Raw genomic sequence first — 25,210 nt, 5'->3', positions numbered from 1 at the left:
TAATACTTAAACACAGTCCTCAGATAATCCTGAGGCCGGAGCCTGCATCATTCTGCCCCTTCAACATAGACCCTGAGATTTCACAGTCTTGAACTGTAATCTTCCAAGCTTAGCATCCTGATTATCTTTGATAGTTAAAAAGTATAAATATAAGTAATATTTGCAAGAATTCCAGTGGAGGAAAAATGATGCAACCCAGTTAATAGTGGTGTTCTTTCCAGAACAAGGAGGGCATCACATTAGCAGAGATGCAGTGTATTTTCACAATGGAGATAAGCTATACTTGATGTGAATTAAGGGAATTTTGAGGTACACCCTACAAATTGGAAACTGGTGGGCTAGGATGACTTTATGACATAAATCTTGTGATTGATGGTCATGAAATAATAGCTTAATCTGATAAAAAACTGCTTACTCTTGAAGAATTAATTATAACATGCTTCATAGTTTTATCCCATAAAAGAATGTGGCTCTTTTTCTGTTCACTTCTCAGTCTGTAACACCCCATTGGAAAATGAATCTATTGCAGAATTACATAACATGCAAACAGGTATATTTTGAGTCTCTCAGGTATGGAATGTTCAGAATTTTAAAATGAGTAGTTATTAGTCCTAGGAATTTTGAAGAACAAATACATTCTGTCCTCTTAACAACTTATTTACTTTTAAAAGTTATGGGTTTCCATAGAATGAAAATGTTTTCTGTGTTAGTATAAGAAAGTAGTAAATTTATTCTATTTTCAAAATATTGGCAAGTATATTGTGAAAAATTGTCTAGTTGGATATTCAAGTTGGTGATCCTGTGATAAAGAAGAGGTAATTAATTCAAATTAGATGCCAAATAATACTGATTTTTAAAAAGTTACTACATAAAGAATAATATTTACTATACCAAAACAGTGAAATTTTATTTCATCAGCTTATTTTTAATTTAATTTTATTATGAAAGTTATGTGCACTGGGGTTACAGCCATTGTAAGGTACTGAATACATAACTTTTCAAACTTGCTATCCCCTCTCTCATTTTTCTCACAAAAGTTGTAATGTACATTTCCAACTTATTGTGTTGTGTGAATTGCCATTGCATTGGTTTGCTCTTTGTCTTTGCCTCGCCATTTTTTTGTTCCTCTTCCCTTCCCTAATTAAGGTAAATGTATACACAATACACAGGGTACGAAAATGAAACACAGCAGGGGATTAACCATAGGGGAAAATCTCAAAGAAAATAGAAATCACATAGTACATCAAAAACAACAACCGCAAATTAATATCTCTCTTTCCATATCTTGGAGGTCATTTTGCTCATCATCAGCTTATATGAACATATATATGCATAAAAAAGCCACTGGAAAACAGTAGTTTCATGGACACTATATCATGAAAACAACATGTTAACTTTTTTTGATGGTAAAGGTGGAATTAGGATTGTTGAATTCGCGATTCTGATAAAGGAATTTCAAAAAAGTTTTAAAATTTATGACAGGTAAATTTTAATTGTTCAAACTTTTTAGCAACATAGCCTATTAAGGACATTTAAAATTGTCTGGGAAAATAGGCTTTCATGCAAAGAAATCCTTGGAGACTTAGCTGGGAGGGAGCAATGTGGGTGAATATGGCTCATTTTCACACTAAACAAACAAGCCTCACAAACCTTGCTGTAAATCCTGTAGGTTCCCTTGAGAATTGTCCTTACCCAGGAAATATATTTTCACTGTGTGAAAACAAGGTTTTAGTGGAATTTAAATTCAAAGTTCTTAAAAAAAAAGACATCAAAATTTGTGAATTGACATTTAATTACCAAACAGTAATTCTCTCAAAAAGAAGGAAAGATGTAATTCAAAATCACATTATTAAAAGTATGAGAAAAGAGTAGTGGAGAAAGATGAGAAAAACCATAGAGGACTGTTATCTCTCCAGTGGTGTAATGGGTTCTTTATCTTGTTTCTTCCATTCTATTTTCGTCAGCTATGAAGAGTGTCTCAGGACTGGAGTAACCAGTTCAGACAAAGAATACTCACAGAATGGGGACGGGGAAAGTGGCTCAGTGGTAGAGCGCTTGCCTTGCATGCCTGAGGCCCTGGGTTCGATTCCTCAGCATCACATAGGCAAAAAGAAAACAGCCGGAAGTGGAGCTGTGACTCAAATGGTAGAGCGCTAGGCTTGAGATGAATAGCTGAGGGACAGCGCCCAGGCCCAGAGTTCAGGCCCCACGACCGCCCCCCCCCCCAAAAAAAGAATACTCACAGAAGAAAATATTTTCAGTCGATGTAGGTGATTTATAACCTTTGACAGTCTATTCAAATCTGTTCAAAATTCTCCCCTACCCTAACCTGCCATCTTTGAACAGCTTTGTTTGCTTTTCCCAAGACTGCCCTTCATTAACTGCTTAAAATTTTGTGAGGTCATATAAATACTTTCTAGAGATTGCTGTTTGGTTGTGATTTTTGTGTGTTTTTGTTTGTAGTTGTGTTTTTAACTGAATTTCAAAAGGTTGCACAAGTGGGTTGGAATTAAATATGTCCACCTAATTGTCCAATGCTCCTGGATCAGAGGCAATACTTCTATCATTCTTAACCAACCCTTTCTCCAAGACTTATTTCAGATTTACCACTTCCTTTATTACATGTGTACATTGAGTATTCTAGCTGTACTTGCCCCTTGTTCCATTTTTCATTCATTTTATGTCTTTAATATTATTCCTTTCTGGTTTCAATATCCTGATAGTCATTCTGTTAAACTGTCAGTTAATAGTTTGAAAGGCTTATATACATTCCATGGAGTTTCAATCCTGCATATACTTGAACTGATGTCAGCTTATATTTCCATAATTCATTCATCTGCAATAACAATTTGTAAGACTGGAGACGTGAAGCACCTAGACATGATTTTATTCTCATCTTTTTGGAAGATTAATCTTTAGTCAACAAGAAAGTTTAAAAATCACTTAGAATTTATAGCTAGCTACCAGTTTTTATAAATGGCTTTGTACATTGGTGTGTGATTATTTTATTTTACATGGGATGATATTTTCTACTACCTATAAGTTTTGGACAAAGAAGAAAACTAAATTTTATTACTGTAGAGTAATATGATAGAAATAGAAGACAAATTTTACGTTTATCACATATCTGATCAGTACCCATAATCAAGACTTAAAGTCATATTTCTTACTATGTTAGACAGATAGGGAAAATATGATAAGGCAACACATGATTGGGCAACTATTAGTAACTTTTTAAAGTGTGCATTCTTATGTGATGAAATTTACTTTATTATCCAATATTTGGGTTTGAATTATGGGAGGCTGATCTATTTTACACATTTCTGGAAGGCACCTACTGATCAACGCAAATGGTGGGAGATACTATTTCTACACTTTAATGAATGGTTGAACTTATTTGGCATTAGTGCTGAGTAAATAAATCAACTCTATTGTAACTTGATTCCTACACTTGAAAAACTTAATGTCACTGTCATTTACTTGTCAAGTGTTATTTTGGTGAATATGATTTTAAAAAGTTTATTTGAAAAGTTATATACTTTCAAGAGATTAAATGTAGGTTATCATTGGTTTGAGAATGACAACATTTTTATACTACAGAACCAAGATTTACTGAAGTACCAGTGTTTTGAAGTACTAAGGGTCTTCTCAATTAATGTTTTTCGAAATTATATTGGACCTCTAAGTCAAGTTTTCCTAGCCTTGGTAGAACAATTATGGATCTATCATTCCAGGAATTATTTTTTTGCCTACTTATGCTGGACTGCAATCTTTCATTCATCATTAAGAGAGGGGTATTAAAAATAATCTTGTGACATTTGGGATTTTGTTTACTCATATGGGCTGCTCATCTGTAAATTGAAAGTTTGAACTACATTACTTTCTCTCATATTTTGTGATCTCATCATTCATTTTAAGTTGCCTTACATTTCACAATTGCTTACTGCTAATTCCTGCAATGAATTGGGGCACTGAAATATCATAGGAAGTGAGAAATTGAGATGGGTCTTTAATTACTTTCTGTTAGCATGTTGCATGGGCCAAGATGAGAAGGTTTGCCCATGTTACCTGATGATGCAGATAACTGGGACCTGATATCCTCAGACCCGTGGGTACTGCAGAAGAATAATAGCTTTTAGGCATCATATCAGCAAAATTTGGGTATAATCAGTAAGAATGTTTCAGAAATATGGAGAAAAACACTTTGGGACTAGCGAGTTAACACAATATACACAGCAGCAGTGTAAAATCTCTTCTAGATTAGAGGAAAACAATACTGTTTTTTTTTACTATGTGAATTCAGAAGACCACGAACACTTAGAAGGTATCACAAGTTTATACCGAGGACATTGCATTGATACTTTTTATATTCTATTATATATTCTAAACCTAATTATTCATGTTTCAATCTATTTATGGGAATAAATTTCAATTTATTTGTCAAATTATCAATCAATTCTAGTAAGAGTCACTGTGTGAAATTTAAGATCAATACATATAAATATAAAATATATAAGTATATATATTATGAGAAATTGTTATTCATTGTTCTGTTGTGGTTAGGGTATCAAAGGCAACTCTGCTTTAAAGTATTATTCCATTATCTCTACCTCAGTTTTCAGTAGAGTTAGACCTAAAACTTTACCATTTGTAAATTTACAGCCTGGAGGCAAGAGGAAACACTTTGATTAAAACATAACCAATTTAAGCCTAATATCGAGGAGAAACATATGGACTTCTCTAGGAGGTATGGAAATATCTGGTGATAGAAAGTCAGTAGTGTAAGTTCCTGCCTTGTTGGATGGTAGACAGGCCAGGATATTAGGTAAACATGCATATGAACAATTTTTTCACATTCTTGGCTTTAGCTACTTTTAAAATGATAGGTATAATAAACAATTATATTTTGATAAAATACCTTCTATTCTGAATATTTCGGTCTGCAGTGTTCATCTCTCTATGAACCCTTGTAACTAAGATTAATTTTGTTCCAGTAAGAAAACTATGCTGTCAGGGTAAGATATTCTGGTTGGTCTGTTCCTACATGGAAGAAGGGTGAAGGGTAAGGAAGACATTTGTACCACTGAGACCTCATTTAGGAAATTTTAAGCTGCAGAAGTTTAGAAGTAGCTCTTATGCAAGGCTTACTTTGAATCCATTAGCTCCACAACGCTAACTCCGTTGATAAGTACTTGAAAAGCCATCACCTTTGGACTTAGCTATAAAGGCTTCAAAATATGATCAAATTTCAAATGAAAACGACAAAATAGTCATTGACAAAAAATTGCAAATGTGAGCAATCGACCAAACAATATAAGTTTTTCCCACTATATACAGAAATTTATAGAAATAAGATCAATAGCATATTTAGGAACAATAAAGGTTCCTTGTTACAAATAGGCAACCAAGGATATATGCCTGTATAAAGATTGCATCATTAACTACTTAAACTAAGAGGATACTCCATGCTTCAGCAGTCGGTCTACCCAAATTACAACAATACAGAGATTAACATGGCACTTGCACAAGGATGATATGAAAATGTGTGAAGTATTCCATATTTTTCATTCTTCAAATGCAAGAAATGAAAAACAGTTATTAAAAAGTTGATTACAAAAATCAAGTGTAACAAAACCTGTAATTCATAGAATTACAGGTTAGTTTGACATCAGTGTATTAAATCTTCACCTTCGAACGGCCCTTACATAGAATAACCTTTAAAAAACTTGAAATTAGATAACATTATCTTTTTATCCCAAAGAAATAAAATAATATAAGGACCTCGGGAAAAAAGGAATCTTAAACTTTTTCTATATAGAATGTAATCTGAAAGGACACATTTATTAATGAACCTTTATATTATAAAACAATATAGACTGCAAAGTATTATATCTAGAAGACAATGAAATAGATTATGAACTTTATAGAAACATAGATACTTTTTTCAGACAATCACCAGGATTATCTTTAATTTCTATACTATTCATTTCAACAGAAAAAATAAAATTAAAAATATTCCAAACTCTGCAGAAATCATTATAGATGCATACAAACAACTCTTAAATACATTTTGAGACCAAAGTCATGCAATTCACGTGGAAGAATACCATGCCATCCATAAATTTTTAAATTAAGATATTACTGTTGTTTTGTATTATGAAAATATTTTGTAGGGACAGAAAGGATGGACTGGCACTTTTGAAATTTAAGAAACTTAACCAAACCATTACTACATAGGAGTACAATTTGTACAGCCTTCCACTACTTCAAAAGTAGTGATACATACTTATCCTTTTGGCAATATCAGATGAGGTTTCTTCCAAGTTGTTTTTCAGATCCGGTTTGATATCATGATTCAACAGAAGGAGGTACAGCATATCTTTGCTATTTCAATTCCCAGCAACAAGATTCAAGGGGGTCAAGAGGACTTTAGTTTGGAGATTGGTATCTGCATCATGATGAAGTAAGAAAGAATCCATTCTGGTATTATTCCACATATAAGCACTGTGCAGGGTTGCCAAGCCATTCAGAATTATAGCATGAATATCTGCCTTGAGCTACCAACTCATGGACAATGTCTAAATGTCCACTTTAGGATTCCTGATGAAGAGGGGTATACTTACCTCATCTCTAGTGTTCATATGAGTGGCCTTTTTGAAAAATAGTCTCGGTACTGTAGTAAGCCGATTCATTTCGACATCCCAAAGAAGAAATTTGCATGGATTCTTCTCCATTATTTTCTTGCAATTGATACCTTTCTCACGTTTTCATCTTGTTCCTTGTCTTCATCAGAATTGCCTAACCAGAGACTTTGAGTACCAGTGGAAATGAAGTGTCCATGTATGTCCCCAATAGTTCAGGTTGGTTGTACTGGTCAGAAAAATCTGGTGAATTTTCTGCATATGTTAATCCACCATGATTTATTTTCTCTTTTTCCATTTTTACTATTTTAAATTATTCTAACTGGAGAGTAGTGAATTGATAGAGAGCAGAGGAAAGATTTTCCTCCGTATTCAAATGCACAGACTGAAAATGAGGACCAGTGCTGTCTTCATAGGCAGCTTATTCTAGAAAGGAGAAAATAGGAAACAATGCCTTCTATGTAAATGATTTGGAAAATACCAAGATATAGTGTAAGAGAACTTACTATTCAATATATGAGCTTTAAGTGCTTTCTAATAGATCCATTATTTACTGGTAACCAACCTTAGAAAAAAATGTATAGTGCAGTAGTAAAATAGAAGTCCTTTGTATGACTACCTAAATTCTTGTTTTTTTTTAAAGACACTTGTTTTCATCTAAAAAATAGGCCTATCTATTTTCTTCAGTTGATTTTGATGATTGAAGATGCTTAATGAGGAGTCCACATGTATTAGTAGTCCTTTGATATCAATTAAATTTCAGTTTTTCTTCTTGGATAATATAATGATCAAAGCAATAGGTCAGAATCAGCAAACAATAGTTCAGCATCATACTTTCAATGCAAATGGATCACCAGTAAGTAATCTTTGATACCATTTTCCACAAAGTTTTGTCACAGATACAATCTGCCTGTCTTTTCTAGCTGCTTTCCTAGCCTGGATCTCTTCTTTCATTGTGCAAGAAAAGTGTGATTCAACTGATTTCAGTCAGAATTGTTAATAGAATCATCAAGGATTTAGATTCTTTATTAAAAAAATTAGGTGTGGGGCCTGAACTCTGGGCTTGGGCACCGTCCTTGAGCTCTTCAAATCAAGGCAAGTGCTCTACCACTTGAGCCACAGAACCACTTCTGCGGTTCTGTTTATGTGGTGCTGATTTGGAAAATGGCAGAGCAGAAAGTGAAATGATGCAACCAAAAATATAAAAGCAAAATAAATTAGGATAATTATGGATCAACTTATTGTCTATGAGAATCATGAACGAGAGAGAGGAAGAGAGATACAGATGTTCAATGACCTAGCTGGCCAAAAAATCCATGCTTCTGATCCATTTACAAAGTAAAGAATTTTATTTTTTATTTGTTAAAAGAGATTGAAATAGAATTTATGTATTTATTGAAATTAGTAAATACATTTTAGTAGCCTACATAAAGAGACATAGCTTTGACCAAATTATAAATAAGAATCTTAATCCTTGGACTGGGTTGCTGGCTCAGTGGTAGAGTGCTTTACTTGCAACTTACTATAGTGCAGAGACTACTTTCTAAAAAGGCCAGTCATATGAATACTGAGGATGAGGATGAGTATACCCCTCTTCATCGGGAAGCCTAGAGTGGACACTTAGACATTGTCCATGAATTGGTAGCTCAAGGCAGATATTCACGCAATTACTGTGAATGTCTGGACACCCCTGCACAGTACTTATATGTGAAACATATTGCAACAGTACACACACACACACACACACACACATACATACACACACATATACACACATACACACACATCATCAGATTTCTTCGTATGTATTTTTTGTGTATGGTCTTAAGAAGAAATTTACATTACTAACTTGAATTTCTGACAGAACAATATAATCACTATACAACTTCCTTCTATACTCTCAATATTAAATTGCTAAGTATGTGCAATATATAAGTATAGGAAAAAGTAGGAGCCACATTGGTGGCTCATGTCTTTATTCCAAGCTAATCAGAAAGACGAAATCTGATTATTGTGGTTTGAAACCAGACCAAGAAAAAAAGTCCATTAGATTCTGGTTTGAAAGTAACCAGCAAAAGCTAGAAATGGTACAAGCAATAAAATGATAGCCTTGAGAAAACTAAAACAAATAAAAAAAACAAATTCTAGGACAGAGCTAGGCCCTGAGTTCAAGCTCTAGTATTAGTATTTAACTAATGAAGGAATGAATTAGTTTAATAATTACCTAAAATAAATTAAGTGGTCACAGGTGGCGGGGCAGATAAAATGTTACTACCATGGTGACTGGATTATGTATTATTTTGTAATAAGACAAATTATCATTTGTCCAAATCACTAATATTTTATTTGAACTTTTTTGTACAATAAACCCTGAATTTAGCATGTGTGTATATGTGTGTGTTCGTGCACACACATGTGTGTTTATGTGTGTGAGTTTGCTCTTGCAATATTGCTTGCCAATATGAACAGGGTGAGGCTGCAAAGAGCTGTGTTGCAATGTTTTTTATTTATAAGTGTTCTGTCCTGTCATTTCAGTAAATTTTATTTGTTAAGTAATAAAATCATCATAATCAAAGCATTTACAACATAAGTTAGATAAAAGAGATCATTTTTATTTCTTAATATATGTTAGGTAACAATATACACATATAATTAGGTAGTAAGTTATTCTGTAAGATGACTGTACAAAGTGTGTATTTGACTTCTTAAATTGGTTATATTTTTAAGAAATATTCATGGAGTGATTTTGACCGACTTGACCAAATAGGTATTACTCTCAGGGTATTTCTGTGAAACTCAAGGTGGATAAACTCTTTCCGGATTTCAGTTGAAAATAACTTTCTTTGTAAGACCTTATCTATTCACACCAAGATAATAAACCCCGTATTTTTAAGGTTTGAATATCCCATCATAATGACTGAAAATCAGTATTGTATCTATACTTGTTAGATATATATTTTTAAAAAAACAAAAACATGTGTTATCTCCAGATTGTGGATGCATGTGAAGTTGTTTTGTACATACAAAGCTTTCTTCATTAATAGTTCTTTTGTGGGAGTAACTATCACAACTTTAACAAATAAGGCTTTTCTAATATCTTTTCCAATATAAATAACACCCCAGAGAGAGGTTTTTTTTTTTGTTTTTTGTTTTTGTTTTTTTTTGTTTTTGTTTTTGTTTTTTGCCAGTTATGGGGCCTGAACTCGGCCTGGGCACTGTCCCTCAGCTCTTTAGCTCAAGGCGAGCACTCTACCACTAGAGCCACAGTGCCACTTCCAGCTTTTTCTGCTTATGTGGTGCTGAGGAATCGAACCCAGGGCCTCATGCATACAAGGCAAGCACTCTACCACTGAGCCACCTTCCCAGCCCCCCCAGAGAGAGTTTTGCAATTTCATAAAAACATATAAATGTTTTAGTAATATTTTAGTTCTTTGACTATACAGCTAAAGACATTTGTGAAATAAATATTGTTAAGATCTGAAAATGTAAGTGGCTATATTGGCTTTTTATGCATCATTTTATGTAAAGCCAGTTTTTATGAAACTAAAAGAAATAGAATAAAAGAATGTAAGTGAATTGGGTAACCTAATTATAAGTATAATTTTGTTTTCTATTAGCACAGTCCTTTGAATGTACATGATGCAGTTAAATTATTTTTGTGTTACTGTGCTTCAGTTATTTTTAGAATCTTTGTAGTTATGAGTGAATTTGTAGTATAAATAAAGGTCTTTTAATATGATTAGGATTAATCTTGTGTTTTGTTTTCTACTCCCATGAACATGAGTTATTTTCATTAGTCTTCAGTATCATAAGAAATTTTGAAAAAATTTGGTAGTATTGATGTCTTTATTTTGGGAGGGGAGGGGTCCGGTAGTGGGGCCTGAACTCTGGGCACTATCCCTCAGCTCTTTAGCTCAAGGCTAGCACTCTACCACTTTAGCCACAGCGTCATTTCCAGCTTTTTTCTTTTTGCTTGTGTGGTGCTAAGGAATCGAACCCAGGGCTTCATGCATATAAGGCAAGCGCTCTACCACTAAGCCACCTTCCAAGCCCTTCATTTCTTTTTAAACCAATAGTATTCACAAGTTGGAGAGTCTTTTAATTCATACTTAGGTCTTGGTGTCTATGATTTTTTATCCTCTCATTCCTAACATTAATGATAGGTCAGAATGCATTTTTGGGTATAGGAAAGGTAACATATTTATGTGGGGTCAAAGGTGATTTTTATATCAGTCTTGCTTTAACAGCATTTTAAAGTAGTACCTTTCTCTCAAAATGTTAGGTACAAAAAGCAATCAAAATACTTCGAATGGTAAACAACTTAATTGAGCTGCAATGTGAAAATGATTGGTCCATAAGACCTGCAGTCTGTTTCCATCAGGAATTGGGGAGGTCATTCTTTCAGTAAGACAGTGTTAAACAGAAATATGGTCCCCAGGCATTGCAGTGTTGAGTAAAGGGATAAAATATGATTTTTACTATTTTGAGCTAGAAATCAAGAATGTAATACTTTAGCAGTTCCTTTCACCAAGGAGGTATGCATTGATTATTAACTTTGACTTTTCATATTACAGTTCCCTATTTTCTAACAAAGATAAAGTGAAATATTGTGAAACTGAAAACAATAATTCTGGGAAATTTTCCTAGAATTTGTAGACTAAGTGCTGATATTTTAGTCATAAAATAGAATGAGGTTAATTGATACAGTGGGACATGATCCTCAGGTTAACACTTACCATGTGTGCAATGTTGTACTAGTAACTCCAACTCTGAAGACTTCAATATTATTAACTGAGAATTAAAAATGTAAGGAGTTCCACTTTATGCAATTATTGTGAGGATTAAATTATATACCATAGGTAAAGTACTTGGAAAAACAATCAATTAGCATTTGACACATTCTACCTTTTATTTTATCATGTTGTGAATTCTAACATTTTTACTGTGATTTAATATGTGCAATGTAATGTATTGATATTCATTGCATTGATCACTTTTCTGTCACTATGAGGAAAATACCTACAAAGAAAACTTCTGAGGAAGAAAATATTATATTGACTCATGGTTTAAGAGAACAGGGTTTAAGATCAAATGTCTCCATTGTTTTTAATTATATTTTTATTATCTTAACTAGGTATACACGGGAATTTCCATTCAATAAATGAGTTTTTAAGTTTGGATCTTTATATAAATTTTCCCTGCCCTTCCAAACCTCACCCCACTTTAATATTTTCTATTTTCATATTATTTGCATTGAATATAATGTCTTCACTCTTACTCCATAACTCTCTTTATTCCTTCCCTTTGTCTTCCCCTCACATCTTCCAGGTGATAGTTTCCTGGTATTCATTTTGTTGGATTAAAAGTTCAATTTTATAAGATACTACTACACCTTTTAAATACTGCTCTGAAAAATGAAAGCTTTGGTTAATACTGTTGTTTAACTTGCATAAAATTCTGGCTTCCAAATATGCGACAGAACATGGGTCCTTTGTGTGTCTGATTCTGACTTCGTTTACTTAGCATATTTTTAGATCTATCCATTTCTTTGCAAATAATGTAACAGTCCTCATAATGGATGCATGCAATCCAATTGTGTATATATGACACACTTTCTCCAACCATCCCTCCGCCAAATGGCATCTTGGCTGTTTCCATAACTTGGCTGTGGTGAATAGAGCAGTAATGAACAAGGTTGTGAAAGTGATTTTACAGTAACCTTTTCTAAGAATTCATCAATATTTTTCTGTGAGCAATCCTCTAGCCAGTTTTTCAGAATAAGCACATCCTTCCTTTCATCTCCATCACAACGTATTGCAAGTCCTCAAAAACACACTATCCCATACATGTCTCAATAAGCTAAAACCACACTATGCCCATATTTTTTCAATATATTTTTAATACATAAATTTAGTGAGAACCTTCTATGTACTTTCGTAATGTGCGAATGAGAGACATAACAAGAGTAAAAGTAAGAAATATTCATTTTAATTAGCTATTATCATATTTAAAATCTTTTTCAGCTCTAACTCATAGCCTCACTTACTATTATTTTAATCTTTATTTGATTACTTCATCTATCCCCTAAATTATAATAGGTGAGTTAAATACATACAAAAAGTGTGGTTTGATTTTGACACTCATGTGTGAGGATGCACAATATGGGCAAATAGATGGATTAGAATTAATAGAAATTATCCATTTTGTTAGAGATGGTTTTTCCAAACTGATTCATATTTCATTCAACAAAAAGAAACGTGTAACAATTCCCTTTGTTTTGCTCCTTATTAACTTTTGTTTCCATTTTATTTTATAATGGATGATTTCATATATGTACTGTAGATACAAAAATATGTTAAACTATTTCTATCCATATGTATTGATATATATACATAAATACATATATTACACAGGTTACAACGATAATTTTTAACTTCTGTAACTATACAATTTACTAAATTATTAAAAACATCGACGGCTCATGCCTAGACTCCTGGTTACTCGGGAGGCTGAGATCTGATGAACATGGTTTAAACCCATCCTGGGCATGAAAGTCCATTAACCTCTTATCTCCAAACAACCAACAGAAAATAAGAACTGGAACTGTGGTTTAAAGTAATAGAGTGGTAGCCTTGAGAGAAAAAGCTCAGGGACATAACCCGGCTCTTAGTTCAAGAACTACAATCTACACAAAAATTCTATTTAATTTACACCTGTGTAAGTAGAGTATTTCCATAACCCAAATGCATATCCATGCTCATTTGCAAGGTAACTCTGTTTTGTGTGAAGAACCACTAAACATTATCACTAAAGTAGCATTGGAAAGTGGGTTCATTCTATCTCTCTAATGGATTTTTCTCCACTCAAATACTCAAGTGTTACAATTATTCCAATTATTAAAATCATAGCTTTTTTCTTTAATATCCCTAATATTACAGTATCTTGTGCCCACTAAATGGGTGTTCTTACCACTTTGTCATGTGTCCTGCCCTAAATTATCCTGATAATTTTTTCAGATAGAAACTGGCTTCCTACATGTGTATGATCTTGGTCTCAGTCCACTTTATGTTATTCTTCCTGGAATTTAGAATAACAAGTGCATGGTGTTATGTACAGATTTTTCTGTCTAGTCTGGGCCTTAGCCAATGTTCTCACAACAGTGCACTCCCATGTAGTCAGGATTTTCATAAGCTTGTCATAGATGATTTTTAAAAAATCTTTGCATTTCCTGCAGGTTCTTGAGTACTGAATTAATTTGTGTTTTCTTGTCTTGTTTTGTTTCATTTGAATGTATGTGTTGAGTTGTTCCTAACTTTACTTTTTGTTTCTTTCCCTGATGTTCTTACCTAACGTGCTGAGAAACGAATTCTTCTTTCTCAAGATAGTCAGGGTGAACGTTATTTATTCCAAAGCAATTTCAGTAACATTTAAACACCTTCATATCTATGAATGGTATAAAAATGCTAAGCGCTGAGAAGGGTGTTTTTACTTTCACGGTAGTCTTTGCCATACGCAGATCATGAAATATATGAAGATAATATAACTACGGATGCATGCCAGGAGGAGAAAAACCTATTATTAATTTTTTGACAGAGGCTTCCCTTCTAGTGAAAGAAATATATTATTTGATGCAGGATTTCTCAAAATCATATTGCTAGGAAGAACCTAAACAATCATCTAATACTATAGACTTGAGAGTGATGAAGACTTCCTGAATAATTTACTTTTGGGTCAATTAAAAGCAAGCTTCCAAAAAGAAAGTAGATTTTAGAGAAACATGATGAATTTTATGCAAATAGGTCCTTAGCTGATTTTGTTAATTTGTGAACTAATACAGGGTAATAAAGTACAGCAAGGTAAAAAAGAACTTCACATTGAAATGCTCATTTGTGTGTGTGTGTGTGTGTGTGTGTGTGTGTGTGTGTGTGTGTGTGTGTGTGTGTGTGTGTTCATGCGCATGGGAGTATGCAAACACACATGTGCATGTGCTCATGCATGCATTCATCATTCTTGAGGCTTGATAGTGCCTGGGAACTATTCCTCAGCTTCTGTGCCCAAGGATAGTGGTCTACCCCTTCAACCACTTCTGTTTCTTTTGTTTGTTTGTTTAGATAATCACTTGTATTTTCATGCTTGGACTGGCTTTGAACAGTGGTCATGAGATTTCAGACTTCCGTGTAGCTAGTTAAGTGTATTCAGCCTCTGAGTAGCTAGTTAAAATTCTGCCTGTCCTCTATGCTTCACTGCTCTTTTATTCATTTCCTGAGGTAATCACAAGCCTAAGTCATATATATGTCTAATTGCTTTAAAAATGCTGTTACTGCTTGGCACCATGGGCTCCTATCTGTACTCTTAACTACTTAGGAGGCTTGAGAACAGAACCCAGGCCAAAAGTTTAGTGGAATTCCTTCTCAATCTATAGCTGGGTGAATTGGAACATTTCCACCATCCTTCACTATCTAATTACTACGATGGAAAGGACTGTGGATCCAGGCCAATCAAGGTAGCAGGCTGGACAAGTTGATGTTCATCTCGGATGCCATTGATGATGGGAAGGCTAAAAGCACAGATCAGGTCCAAGTTCTTGTGGCAAGGAAACCCCTATACTAAAATGAGCCACTGATATGATGCCAGCCTAGCAAGAAAAATATACCCCAAGTTGAAATACCCACAATTTCCCACAACCAAAATAAATATATACATGAACATTCAAAAAACTGTTCTTTGCTCTAATATCAGCTTTATCTGACTATCATATGATGTGACAGAATAGTTTCTTCATTAAACTTATGATAATTTAAAAAGACCTAAAATATTCTTTCTCCCTTATTAAGTGCAAATGAATGGCAAATTCCCTCATTTCTTACATATTGGACTACCACTATAAATTAATCTTATGTTTATTATTAATAGTAATATATTCTGATTTATTACTTTACTTTGTAACAATTTTTAAACTTTTGGCTTTTCTGCTGAAGTTGAAGTAATTAAATAATATCATCAAATATATTCCTTGGGTATTTATGGCAGTTTTTTTACAAAGTTTTTAACCAATGGCTTCTACGAATTCTTAATTGGTATATCATTTGGGTTATTTTTAATTTCAATTTAATTTTATTTTAATGGTAATGTACACAGAGGTTACAGTTACCTAAATAAGGTAAAGTATTGAGTACATTTAATAGGGAAGGAACATTGTAATGCCTTCCATTGAATTTTGTATACTCAAAACAAGAAATACTGATGCTTTTTTTGTTGCTATTGATCCATGGGTACTTCTGCTTTCTTTGTTAATGCATTTTTATTATAAAATCGATATACAGAGGGTTTACACTTAATTGAGTCAACTAAAGAGCACACTTCATTTTATTTTCTAAATTTCAAATTTTGGGCTTAAATGATTTCGTTTCTTTAGGGTAATTCATTTTTTCAGAGTTGTAGGATTAGTTAATTTATTTTTGCATGATTTTTACACATGTAAATTATTCAGACACATGTATTTTTCTTTTATAATATTTAACATGACTATTTAAACAATTTTTTCTTAATTTTTATATGGTTAATGATTTTAAATAAATTTATTTTCTTATAGTTATAAACATATTTGTCCAGGTAACAAATCCTTACTGTATTTTCAAGAAGCACATACTTTATTAAGAAATGCTTCATTACTTGGCCACTTTTTGGAAATAGTTTTACTTGAATTAAAAAAAAAAAGTTTGAGCTCGGCATTGTGATTTGTGGCATCCATTTTCTAGCTATGGTGGGTAGTGTAAATAGGGTTTGTAATTCGAGAGATACTGAGAAACTCTGACCTTATTATAAAACTATTCAGAATGAAATGAATAGATATATAGCCCTCGCTACTGTTATATAGGGCACCTCGCTATCATATTCTAAATCTTGAGTTAAAACACCAGTAACATCAATCTTTTGTCAAAATAAAAGGACATTTGTTTCAAAATGCTTATTTTTTAAACTTATTTGCAAATATTCTCATGTCTTCTATTAATTTTCAATTTACTTAATCTATTAAAATCCAAGTATATTGTGATTATTTTATTTCTACTAAACTTTTAAATAGTATGAGTAATATTATGATTTCATATATTAACATACTTTTAGTATTTGTGATAATTTCCTCTGTTTAATATGATAATATGAATATTCCAAATGTGTGTATGTGTGTGTTTATGTGGTTTTTGTGTGTGTTTGCTTTGTGTGTACTTTGTAATGTTTGGGAGATCACACCATTGCTTCACACATGCTAGGCCAATGTTTTACCATTGAGCTATACTGCCTAGTTATAATCCAAATAGTGTTGCAAATCATGACATTGAAAATTTCATTCCTAGTATGTTTTTTCAAAATTATATATGATAAAATGTGATCCTTATTCTATCCACGCTAGCAATTTTTATTGTTATATAGAATATTCCCACTACCTTTCCACTTCCAAAGTCTTGTGTTTGTTATTGATAAATGTTTTACTTTGCTTCTTTTCTCTCTTCATTCTTTTTCCCTTTAGAGTTTAGCTAATTTTTCTCTTATTTCTTTGCGAATTAATTATCATATTCCTATTAAATTTCCTTACATTGTAACAGGTATATACAATGCTTTATTTTCTATTTTCTTTTTTCCCATTTTCACTGACTTTTGGTCCAAACTATTAGATGGATTAAAAAGAAACTTGACTCAGGACACTTTACTTTTCTCCTTTTCTTCTCTGAAGTCTTTCTGTTTTTTGAAACACCATAGCAATGACATATAGCTCCTATGTGTTCCATCATTATTTCCCCTCTCACTCTCCTCTGTTGTACAGCTCAAGTTGTTATCATTCAGTTTGATGATGCTACAGCATTATCTAAGTCTTAACTCATTCCTAAATTAATTTTAGTTGTTTCCATTATTCACTAAAGACATTTCTCTATGTATAATATCTGGGGTCTTGTGTTTTTACAAGGTACAAAATATGAGTGACTATCAAACATCTAGATATCTCTGTAGAATATTGGTCCACCTGCTCAATAAACTCGTATGTAAATTCAAGGAATACAGGTCAGTCAGAACAATCTTGTAAAATTGTGTAGCTTCAGCCTTCATACTAACTTTGAATCGTATTACCATGTTTAGTAGTGAAGACTAAATAGTTCTACTATAAGAGCAGATACATAGAAGAATGTAACAGAGTTGTCAAAAATAAATTCTTAGTTTTATGATCAATAGATTTTGAAAACTATCCTATGACTTTATGAAAAAAAATAAAATCTTAAATGGGTGTATTGACACTATTGTCTCTCGAGATTTAAAGAATGATCTTAGACTACTACCTCAATCCTTTTTTGTTTTGTTTTGTTTTTTTGACATTCATGGGGATTGAACTCTGGGCTTAAGCGCTGTCTGTGTTCTTCTGCTCAATGTGAGTGCCCTACGGCTTGAGTTACAACACCAGATCTGGTTTTCTAGAGGTTTATAGGATATAAGAGTCTCATGGACGTTCCTGCCCGGCCTGGCAGGGTTACAGATATGAGCCTACTTCCATCCTTATACAAAAATTTAATATAAAAAATGATTATCAAACTAAATGTGAGATGTGAAAACCTATAATGCATAAATGTAAAAGGTTTCTAAAATTTTGACATGGAATGCATTAGTGGCTAATGAAAAGCAAAAATAGTCTGGATTATATCAAGTGATAGCTTTTCATAATTCAAAGGACACTATAACCGAAGTGAAAACGTATCCAAGAGATACAGGAAACATATTTGTTAATGCTACAATGTTAATGCTACAATATTACTGAATCTTAAGTATTTTTATATCTTCTAATTCTATATAAATTTTTCCCGAATAGGGTATTTCTTTAAAGAACATATGTAAATTGATAGTCAATAGGAGGAGCAAATGAAATAAGTTCCTCTTTAGTATCTAAGAATAAATCAAAAGAAAACTCACTAGTATGACCATAAAATAAAAAGATTACACAAAATATAGTAGTGCAATTATGGAGAAATTGATATACTCCACATAGCAAATCAATTTGTACAATACTACAATCATTATATCAAGCAAGTTTTCAAAAGGTCAAAGAAAATTTACAGGATATATTTATTACACTTCTATGTATATATTAAAGAGAAGTAAAAAACTTGTTTGGACAGGGAATATAGCTCATTGACAGTACACTTGAATAATATGTGTTAGAACCTGGAAATAATCCCCAAAAACAAATTTGAAAAGACACACTATAGAGGATGTATGCTGGACAAATTCCTGTAAGTGAATTTTATATCTATTTTAATGTCTGTTCTAAAATTTATGGCATTTCTATTTGAAGAAATGCAAGTTTGTGAAAATTAGGCTTGGAAAACCTATTATTGTACAATTTACTTCCAAAGCACTACAATGTATACAATAAAAGGAGATTATATATTGCATGTGAACTTCATGTCAGCAAAAAGGAAAACTATTGTTAAAAATACTTCACACAAATTGCAGAATACCTAAAAAGATGTTTTCATTGTTGGCTAAAAAGTCTTTGTAAACTACAGCGTTTAAAACAACGATGTGATTTCTGTGTTTTTTGAGTTTTTTGGTCGTTTTTTTTGAGTTTATACAGAGATAACTCAATCAAAAAGTGTATATGATAACTGTAATATCTAGGAATTATGCATCACTTATAAGTAATTGATAACCTTTTCTGGAAGAAACTTTTAGCAAATGACAAATGACCCAAATCTATGCATCTGCATTCTAAGAAAGTCATATGTTACTTCTTCAATCCAATTGTATTCTCTACTTTGCTAGGAAAAAAATTATTATCAAGGTAAGAACCAATAGCAATGAAAAGAATAAAAATACATAATCATCTTGACTTATTTGTGAAAATAACAAATGAAATAAAACAATTTCACTTAAGCAACTCCAATATTAGTACATATAAAGATGTTCCTGAATACCAATATCCATTGAATTTTTGGAATTTTAATTTCGACCAACATATAAAAACTAGAACAAGAAAACAAATATAGTCTTAGAGCAAATCAGCCTTCGACTAATTTTTTTAATTGTTTTGTAATTACTAAAGTATTGATACACTGGGAAGGGATGTGAAGGGTAAACAAAGGAGGAGGCTGCAGTGCTTGATAAGAAATGTACTTATCTTGCCCATGTAATTGGAACCCGTGTGTACAGTATGTTCACAATAAAAAATAAAATTTTTTAAAAAAAGTGAGGAAAAGGAAAAAAAGAAAAAGAAAAGAAAAAAAAGAATTGATACCATTAAGAAAATGATTTTTTCCTATGGAAATCAATTTAAAATGTTTATTACTTATTATAACTCAAATAGCAAACAAGAGTATTTTTATACAATCATTACAAATATCATTTTAATACTATAATAAAATAGAATAAAAGACCAGTCCCAATATATTATCATTATTCTTAATTCCTAATCATTACCTAAATACCTTAAACTGAATAGTCATGTCTTTAACATAAACATAAATATTCTATAGGTTTTACTTAACATTTTCCAGGGGAATGTATTCATGTTTCTAAGGAATGTTCACAGCAGTTAAAAGGTGCTTTTTTGAAATTAATGTGAGGCACAGAGGTAACTCCTGTTTTTAGTGGTTAAATGGAGATAAGAATTGAACAAGTATTTTTTTTTGCGGGATGGAGGGGTCCAGTCGTGGGGCCTGAACTCTGGCCTGGGCGCTGTCCCTCAGCTCTTCAGCTCAAGGCCAGAGCTCGATCACTTGAGCCACATCGCCACTTCCAGCTTTTTTCTTTTTGCTTATGCCGTGCTGAGGAATATAATCCATGGCCTCATGCATGCAAGGCAAGCGCTCTACCACTAAGCCACCTTCCCAGTCCCCTAAAAAGTACTTTCCTGTCTGGGCTAGTTTCAAACACAATTCTAAGATCTCATTACCCAGAATCGCTCAAATTATAGGCGTGAGTCACTTGGTTTGATGTATTTTTTTTAATTTAATTATGTTTTAAGATTTTTGTTTCACTATAATGTACATCGTTCCACACATAAATTCAAATATATGTATTTATTTCTGATGACAAATATTCTCTAAAATGTATGTCTTTCTACATATTATATGTATATATATATGTATATATATATTGCTGAAGACAGACTTCCTCTAAAGCTTTTATGCTACTATTTTTTGACCTTTTTCATTTCAAAGATATACAGTCTATTCTTCCAAAAGTTTCCTAGAATACAATAACTAATATTTCAATAGAATGTATAATCTATTACTTTCAAGGGAATTTTAGAGATACACATGATATTGCAGTAACATTTACAGTATATTACTTGAAATAATTCTGTTGCCACTCTTAAATATTTGTGTGTAGTGGTGGGGAGAGAAGAAACTAATTCATACTGGTTAGGAATTTGCAATAATTCCAAAATCTATTCCATAATTTGTTATAAGCACATAGTCAATCTACCTGTTAAGGTTTAGTTTTTTTTGTTTCTTTATTTGTGCAGATTTTTAATATGGATGCAGGCACAGTGGCAACATTAAAAATATTAATCCAGATTTTGTGGATGATTTATATTTCTCTTGGGTAAACTAATGAGCTCCAAGAAAATGTCCATAAGGTGCCTTTCAATTCTAATATCACTGTTTGTCTTAAAATGCTTTAAATTCTACACACTTTAATGTGGACACAGGGTCATATTGTGGAACTTTTCTCCGCAGAGAGTGAGCACTACCCTATTGCTTAACATGGACAATGTACCTTCATACATAGACTGGGCATGTGCAAAGAAGAAGTGGTAGTTGAACAATTTTCTTAGCAGTTTTTACAGATGAAATGTAAATAGAGCAACTACGAACTCAAAAGGAATGTGCAAAGAAGACAAGGGCACAAAGTAGAATGTGCCAAGAAATGCTGAAGCATATTTTCAAATAATGTGCTCAGGTGTGAGGGTGTGTTCAAAGTACAGATTCAGACAATGTACTTGGATATCTTGGGGGGGGACTGCTTTAACCTATTCTGGGATAAATGTACAAGTACAAGCCGCTAACTCTGACTCTAATCAGACACAATATCATCAACTAGGGATAAATTCCAACTGCAAAGTAAGAAAAAAAAGGCTTATCACAGTTGGTGTTCAGGTTGAAGCAATGGCAATCACATAACTTTTCTTACAAATCTTCCATTGTTTTGGAGCATTAAAGTAGGAAAAAGCCAAGTAATTATTTTGCATGTACCTAAATTAAATGAGATGTATTCTATTGGTCTCTCTTTAACTTGAAAGTTATAGATTATGTCTTTTTATACTCTATCTTTGGACAATGATCTGCTGTCAGTTGTTTTCTTCTCGTCCCCTTCTTTTGCCCTTCCACTTACATAATTGTTATTTAAAGAGACATACTTAAGCTTGCATTTCTAAATTCTTCAAAATTATCTGAACTACTTTATACTTCTGGCAGCCTCCTATATCTTTCTCAAGGGACATATTTTTGACACTACCATATTTATCTTCTGATATTGGATATCTTCCTGCCTAATTAAGTGCAAGATATACATGAGACTCATCCAGATTTCTCAAAACTCCTACCACCATAAAATCCTATCTTACTTAGAAATCATGCTTTTAGAATGTCTGGGGAAGTGGCATCTCTCATTTTTGAATGACCCTAAGTGATAATTACATGCCGTCATGTTTTAAACCAATATGCGACTCAGTAGATGAACTAAGTGACAAAATGTGGTTTATGTATGCACGGTGGAATTCTTTTTTTTTTTAATATTATTTTATTTTATTTCAGAACATACTGTACAGAGGGGCTACAATTACATGGGCAGGATAATGCATATATTTCTTACCAAGCATTGCAGCCTCCTCCTTTGTTTACCCTTTACCTCCCTTCCCAGCCTCCCCCCTCCCCCCACCCAATTATACCCCCCTCCCCCCCCGACATTGTAAAGCTGGTTTTGACATGACATTTTGTACTTCTCATTGTTGCAACAGGTCCACCTGAATCCTTAAACGACTTGTTTGGCCCCATCTCCTCCACATGTTATACTGACATCAAATATAGTGAAAGCGGGGGTTACACTGTGGGGGAGGGACATACAAAGCAACAAAGAAATAATCTTATAAATGCGTTAGAAACATATGCATGAAAGAAACGAGAACATTAAAATACATATTTAAGGGTTCATTTTCCTAACATCACATTATCTGACCTTTTCCGCTTGACTCATACCTATACTAGATATTGCAAATAAGGGAAACCATGGGACCTATGCTTCTTTGGGCCTGGCTTACTTCACTTAATATAATTTTTTCCAAGCCTTTCCATTTCCTAACAAATGGGGAAATGTCATTCTTTCTGATGGAGGCATAGAATTCCATTGTGTATATATACCACATTTTCTTGATCCATTCATCTACTGAGGGGCATCTGGGTTGGTTCCATATCTTAGCTATGGTAAATAATGCTGCAATAAACATAGTTGTGCTGGTAGCTTTAGTGTGGTCTTGTTTGTAAACATTTGGGTAAATGCCCAAAAGTGGGATTGCTGGATCATAGGGGAGATCTATGTGAAGTCTTTTGAGGAACCTCCATACTGCTTTCCAAAGTGGTTGAACAAGTTTACATTCCCACCAACAATGGAATTCTATACTTCAAATTCATACGGAAATGGAAAGACTTGGAAAAATCCTACAAAGTAAAATAAACAAGACACAAAGAAATAGATTCCGTTGTTTCCTCATTTGTAATAAGTAGGAAATGTCTAGGATAGTGCTAGCAGTTGAGCAGAATTGCTCAATAACTATGTATGTATGACCATATAAGATGATGATGAGCAAAATGGACTCCTGGATATGGGAACAGAATTTTCTGTTTGTGGTTGTTGTTTTTAATGTACTATGTGATTCCTTTTTTCTTTTGTGTTTTCCCTTTGGTTTATCCCTGTTATATTTGATTTCAATATCCTGTGTATTGTATATACATTTATCTTAATTTAGCAAGGGAAGAGGAACAATGAAATGGCAAGACAAAGAACAAAGGGCAAACCAATGCAATAGCAATACTCACAAAACAACATGTTGGAAATTTACATTACAACTTATGTGGTGTATTGGGGTAAAGGAAAAGTGTGAGAAAAATGAGGGAGGGGTAAAAAAAGTAGCACATATTATGTATTCACTACCTTATAATTACTGCAACCCCTTCTATATATCACCTTGACAATAAAATTAAATTAAAATTGAGCTGTATAAAATATAATTTCACTGTATTGGTATAGTAATTTTATTCTAAGTGTATTACCTTTTAAAGAAATGAACATTTTGGCTGCTAATTTGATTTAATTATCCCTTTATGAGAGGGTCATCAACTTGAATATTATCAAACAATACAATATTTTTAGAATATACTTGTCATTATTTTGGAAAAAAATTGTTTTAGTATTGTCTCATACTAAAACAGAAAAAGTTCAATTCTATGGAAACACTTAACTTTTCAAACTTAATAATTGTTAGGAGGACAGAATATATGTGTTCTTCAACATTCCTATTATTACTAGCTATTCATATTCAAATTCTGAACATGCCACACTAGAGACATTCAAAACAGTACCTGTTTGCATTTTATTTAATTCTGTAATAAGTGCAGTTTTCAATGAGGCGTTACATATTTAAATTCAACAGAAAAAATAACCACAGTCTGGTAGAAGTTAAAACGATGAAGTATCTATATTCATTCCTCTAGAGTAAACATTTGTTTATCAAGTAAGCCATTATTTAGATAACCATCAATCCCAAGATTTTATGCCATAAAGTCATCCTAGCTCAACAATTTCCAACTTGTAATGTGCACGTTAAAATTCCTTAAATTCACAACATGACTAGCATATAAGTATTGTGAAAAATACTACACTACTGCTAATGTGATGCCCTTCGTACACTAAACACTACACTAAACTTTGCTGCATCATTTTCCACCCAGTGTTACCCTTGAGATCAGAACACTTGCAAATATTATTTATAATTACATATTTTATCTATCATAGATAATCAGGAGATCTGAATGTCTGAATATTAAGATCTGAAGATTCTGGTTCAAATCCCACCCAGGAAGGACGGTTCCTTAGATGCTTACCTCCAATAAACTGGTCACGAAAAGCCTGACACAAGTGGCACTGAGGTTCAAGTGGTAGAGCAGTAGCCTTGAGCAAAAACAGTCTCAGGAACAGTGCCCAGGCCTAGAAGTTAAGCCCTAGGACAAACCAAATAACAAAAACAAAATAAAAACAAACCCTAACCGTAGCATTTTTCTCATTGTATACAGAGGTACATAATTAAGGAAATTTCTTCCTGTGTTATGTATTGGTAGAAAAAAAAAAAAGATGTCACGCAATTACTCTCTTCATACCATGTTACACCAAAGTCTCAAAAAGTTGCTCTTTTGGTAAATTTATAAATTAATAGTATCAATTTGTTGACAACTTTATCTAGATTATTCACATTATCATGTTACTTATGAACTGTTGAAATTAACTGTTAACTAACTACTAATTATACC

The 25,210-nt window shown here is 32.8% G+C and overlaps 1 long non-coding RNA gene and 1 other non-coding gene across 2 annotated transcripts in view; both read left to right on the top strand.

Moving 5' to 3' along the window:
* Positions 1-25,210, top strand: part of LOC138838685 (uncharacterized) — a 53,428-nt gene that overhangs the window by 17,927 nt on the left and 10,291 nt on the right. The gene's annotated exons all lie outside the window — the stretch shown is intronic.
* On the top strand, positions 5,464-5,565 carry LOC138838694 (U6 spliceosomal RNA). Its single transcript, XR_011375718.1, has one exon. It is a non-coding gene; the product is annotated as a U6 spliceosomal RNA (small nuclear RNA).

Source organism: Dipodomys merriami, unplaced genomic scaffold (genome assembly GCF_024711535.1).
Source record: "Dipodomys merriami isolate MVZ:Mamm:240054 unplaced genomic scaffold, mDipMer1.0.p SCAF_288, whole genome shotgun sequence".
NCBI lineage: Eukaryota > Metazoa > Chordata > Mammalia > Rodentia > Heteromyidae > Dipodomys > Dipodomys merriami.
This window is presented reverse-complemented; position numbering and strand designations above follow the sequence as displayed.